This window comes from Pinus tabuliformis, chromosome 3_1, assembly GCF_031772625.1.
Source record: "Pinus tabuliformis cultivar Carrire ecotype Pingquan chromosome 3_1, CPIR1, whole genome shotgun sequence".
Lineage (NCBI taxonomy): Eukaryota > Viridiplantae > Streptophyta > Pinopsida > Pinales > Pinaceae > Pinus > Pinus tabuliformis.
This window is the reverse complement of record NC_142301.1, coordinates 851,773,512-851,778,956: the sequence shown is the minus strand read 5'-3', so window position 1 is coordinate 851,778,956 and position 5,445 is coordinate 851,773,512. Positions and strand designations below refer to the sequence as shown.

The following is a 5,445-nucleotide window of genomic DNA, read 5'->3' as shown; positions in this document are numbered from 1 at the left end:
ATATTGGTGAGACTGGTCACTCCATTAATCAAAGGATTAGTGAGCACGCAACTAACCTCAAGCATAGGAGAACCAAGTCTTCCGCTTTAGCTGAGAATGCGAAGAGTACCAAACATCATGTTTGTATAAGGAGGCGAGTGTTATTGCTAAGGTTTCGCAATTCCATCACCATAAATTTAGGGAAGCCCTTGAGATTGAGAAACCGAACAATCTCAATAGAGAAGATGGATGGAAGATCAGTAGTTGCTGATCCCAACCCTCTCTTCCTATCGTTTTCTTCTTCCCTCCCCCTCCCTCCTTTTTAGCTTGTTTTCCCGTTTCCTTCTCTCATGGGCCTTTAGTCTTTGATGAATTTTGAGTCCTCACCCTCTTCTCTTAGTCGCTCTTCAAGGTTATGTTATTTATATAAGATATTTATATAGGATATTTAGGTTAGAAGTATACATCTTTATTAATAAATTTAGGAAATATTAATATGATAACACTATTATATTAATCCTTTCATAACTCTAATAATAATTCTATACCTTGAAATTAATTTAGGATAATATGATAGTTTAACCCATATATATATATAATAAAATAAATAAATAAATAAATAAGAAAAATTTTAATATTCTTTCTAACCCCCTAATACTTTTTCTATAATATCTATCCATAACTACTAATTTAAAAATGATTTTATTTTATAATTAATTTATTTTAATATATAAAATACGTCCCTTTATATATATATATATATATATAAATATATATATTATATATATATATATATATATATATATATAACTAACAATGTATACTTAATAACTTTTTAAGTAACTATTAATTTAAAATAATTTATTTATTTTATGATATATTCTTTACTCTATTTAATAAATTTTTAACTAACTACTAATTTAAATTATTAATTTATTTGATGATAGATTCGTTTATAGTCCCTTTAACCTCGATTTTAATAAGAATATAGCTAACTAACAATTTGATATTTATTTGAATTAACTTAATTATTAAAATATAGGTCTTGCCCTTAATCTTGTCCAACTAACCGTCTCTTGGTCAAATTTAGTCGTTGCTTGGTCAAGAAATATAGCCGTTGGATGTTCTGCCCTGACTATTTAATATGCAAAGCTAGATCTGATTCTTCAACTTGTCCTAACAATGAACCACACTGGTTGGTTCGAAACGCGTCGACAAATGAAATCTCATGTGATTTACGCCAAGAATCTCTCAAAAAATTGATATGGATCACATAAGCCTCAATTCAACAAGAATATGAACTTATTAGAATTGGAATAATCTCAAATCCCTAGGAAATTGGTGGGTCGTGGCACGAATCTAATTTAACTTGAGAAAAAAAATACACATCTTATTGTAAAATGAACCATTTTGCTAAATAAAATTTGCTTATATATTAATTTCCCCATCTAATTAGAATATGAATTTATTAGAATTGGAATAATCTCAAATCCTAGGAAATTGGTGGACTGGGAGCCACTTGGTACAAATCTAATTCTTTAATTTATTAAAAGTCAATGCAACCTAACAAACTATGTAACAACTATTGATAAGCATTCAGATGAAACATATGTTGAGCATATTCTCTTGAGAATCAATTTAGACCATCATTAAAAAACAAAAATCAAAAGACAACACATCTTCATCCACCTTAAGTTGAAATAAGAAGCCTTAAGTTGAAGATAAAATATTTCTTTTGTCTTAAATTTTTTTTTCTTAAAAGTGTCCATGACATAATGACAGTTGATGTTTTTCATACAATATTAATGGAAAAAAAGATTTCCAAACATATAATATTAATAGTAAAAGGAATTTCCAAACTATGTTAATAAAAATAGAGTAAGAACATCTTCATTTCAATTTAACTGTATAGACACACTCTTATGAATTATATATTTTTTCATTTTTGTGATGTTAACAATATTCTCCTAAAATATATATTTTTTATTTTTTATAGTACAACCACATTAAAAATATTAATGTGGTTGATATAACAGAAGGCTTCATAAATATAACCAGAAAAACCATTGCAACACAAAGAAAGTCTTACTAATGCTCACATTTACTTAATTACCCATGTATAAAAAGGTTATGGGTCAACTTTAACTTAAGAAATAAAAATGAATTATAAATGAATGTTATAAATAATAATGAGAAATTTATCATGAATGAACTTATTAGAATTGGAATAATCTCAAATCCCTACGAAATTGGTGGGTGGAGAGCCGGTACGAATCTAATTTTTTAAATTTATTGAAGTAATGTACCATTTTCCTAAATAAAATTTACTTATATATAAATTAATGTTATAAATAATAATGGGGAACTTATCATAGAGGAACTTATTAGAATTGGAATAATCTCAAATCCCTAGAAATTGGTGGGCATGGAGCCAAGTGGAAGAACCTAATTTTTTAAATTATTAAAAGTCAATGCAACCTAACAAACTCTTTAATATACTACAATTAAGATTAAGCATATGTTGAAAAAAAAAAATCAAGAAATCCTCATCCACTTTAAGTTGAAATAAAAAGTCTTCCACAAAAAATAAAGTTAAAAAATCTTCATTTCAATTTAACCTTATAGGCAAACTCTTATAAATTATATATTTTTCCTTTTTGTGATATTAAAAAAAGTAAATATAAAATTAAAAAAAAATAAATAAATAAATAAATTATCTTAAAATATAAATTTTATATTTCAATTAAATCACAATTTCAAAATATTCATCACATTATAAATTTATTAATTTTCTAACACCTAAAATTAAGCAAAATCTATCGATAAAAATCACATAAGAGAATTTTTTTAGATTCATCAGCAAAACTAAATTTTAACAATTCACTACATTCATTCATATATATATATAAAAAACAAAAATTTTACCCCGCCATCTAATCACATAAATGAGAAAAACACCTACTTTTTAAATCATAAACCATTTAAAAAAATTATATAGATATTTTAATTTAATCATACATGGGCTAGAGAGAATCCATAACGGTGCTTAGCAATACAATTCATCATTTGGCATGGTTAGATTAGAACCACACCACCATCTAATCACATAAATCGGAAAAAACCTACTTTTTAAATCATAAACCATTTTAAAAAATTATATAAACATTTAATTTAATCGTTGATGGGCTAGAGAGAATCCATAATGGTGCTGAGGCAATACAATTCATCACTTTGGCATGGTTATAACTTCCTCATAATGGTCAAATAGCCAAAGCTAATTCATCTAGTAAATCACCATAAATAAACCATATTCTTGGAAACAAATAACACTGCGTTACATGATTCGACCGCTTTGCTCACAGAACATTTCGCAGACAGTACCAACACATATTCGATTCACTATAACATTGTAATATTTAGTCCCTCGGATCCAACTACGTCTCTCACTCGGATTCGGCTCCGACAATCTAATTCAGTACACGGCGTGGTGGGCAATATGAGTTATTGCTGCAGGGGAACGCTCTTGAGGACCACTGTTTCGACTGTGAGGCCTGGCCCGAATCCAAACAGAACTCCCACATCCAAACCTTCTCCGGTTGTCGAACACCCATTCTGCTGAGAGGACTTCCTCATCTCGTCCAAGATGAAGTGCACGCACGCGCTTGACATGTTTCCATAATCGCTTAGTACTTGCCTCGTTGCTCTCAGTTTCTTGGGATCCAGATTCAGCTTTGCCTCCACCTGGTCCAGAATGGCAGGGCCTCCGGGATGGGCGATCCAGAACAACTGGTTCCAGTCAGAGATTCCAAACTGCTGGAAGGCCTCCACCAGACTCTTTTCTATGTTCTTGGAAATGACCCCGGAACGTCTTTGAGAAGGTGGAAGGTGAGTCCGACCTCTCTCAAGTGCCCGTCGATGGCTCCGTCGCTGTCGGGAAGAATTGTCTGTGCAGTCCACATCAGCTCGAAACAGGGCTTCTCCACCTCAGGAACGGGATCGGCTCCGACGATGAGGGCGGCCGCACCATCGCCAAAGAGAGCTTGGCCGACCATACTGTCGAGATGAGTGTCAGAGGGGCCGCGGAAAGTGACAGCCGATTTCACTGCAGACGACCAGAACCCGAGCTCCCCGATTGTTCTCTGCCAGATCTTTAGCCACGCGGAGAACGGTGCCTCCAGCGAAGCAACCCTGTTGGTACATCATGACTCTCTTAACGCTGGGGCGGAGGCCAAGAAGCTTTGTCAGCTGATAGTCGGCTCCGGGCATGTCGACTCCACTGGTAGTGCAGAAAATGACATGAGTAATCTTGGATTTGGGCTGCCCCCATTCCTTGATGGCCTTAGCAGCCGCTTCTTTTCCAAGCCTGGCACCTCCACCACAACCATGTCCTGCCGTGCATCCAGCGATGGCGCCATGTACTCGCAGACGTTGGGATTCTCCTTCAGAATCTCCTCCGTCAAATACATGTATCTTCTTTATCGCCGATTTGTCGCCTGCAACACAAGCCAGATCAGATACACATCGCAGCCTCATCATATGAACATAATAAAATAACCAGATTTCAGATCAAATGATATTACAAAAATGAAATCATTTGTGAAATTTCTTACACATTCTTCTGAATTTCTCCTTGAGCTCTGTCATATGCTCACTGTTGGTGATTTTGAAGTAGTAATCAGGGTAACTGCTCTGGTCGACAGCATTGGGGGGCGTTGCAGTGCCGATAGCGAGGATGGTGGCAGGGCCATCTGCTCTCTGAGCCTTCCTGAATGCCTCTAGATCCAAACCCAAAGTCTCAGCCATGATTGCTCGCTGTGATATTCTAGTAAGCAACGACAAGAAGCAGGCACGCTTGCTTCCTTCCTTGAAAGAAGGAAGGAATGGAGTAAAAGTTATATAGCGCAAACTCCAGCTACTTGCTCTGCCAAGAAAGAGGTTGCCAAGAGTAGAGGTTGGACTGTAAACACGTAACCCCCACACTTCCTTGCGAATGATTCGTCGTCCTTGTCTAACCATAGGAACAAAGAAAGGAAGATAAGAGAAATCATGTGCCCGCGAACTTTGAAAGACGAGTAGCTAGAATGTAACGCACGTGCCTGGAGACTCCAAGTTGACAGTTGGACGCGTCGTTGCCCGCACTACCAGACAAAGAAAACATGGTTAGAATTCAATATGGTAGCAGTGTCACATGATGAAGTAGTTGAAATATCTCTATCAACCATTTTTGTCATATGGGGTAGATCTCATATAAATATGTAAATAATGGTTGTAGGGCGTTAATTGGAGAGAGCAAACTAGGATAATGTATATTCATTCCCCTTGAGCGTTCTTTCGTCATGTGGGCCCTTTCAACTGTGCAACTTGTGCACTTATCTGGTTTCGTGGTGAATATGTTGTTATGGCTTCGTGGTTGACATTGTAGTTTCCTTGGATTTTAACTTGACTCTAAAATTCTTACTTCTCTCA

The 5,445-nt window shown here is 34.9% G+C and overlaps 1 pseudogene across 1 annotated transcript; it reads right to left on the bottom strand.

The window, feature by feature from the left end:
* Window positions 1-3,233: 3,233 nt before the first annotated feature.
* Window positions 3,234-4,969, bottom strand: LOC149190210 (chalcone synthase-like; annotated as a pseudogene). The gene is made up of 2 exons (XR_016255964.1): window positions 4,590-4,969; window positions 3,234-4,472 (listed from the first exon to the last, which is right to left on the bottom strand). The product of XR_016255964.1 is annotated as a chalcone synthase-like (transcript).
* Window positions 4,970-5,445: the final 476 nt, after the last annotated feature.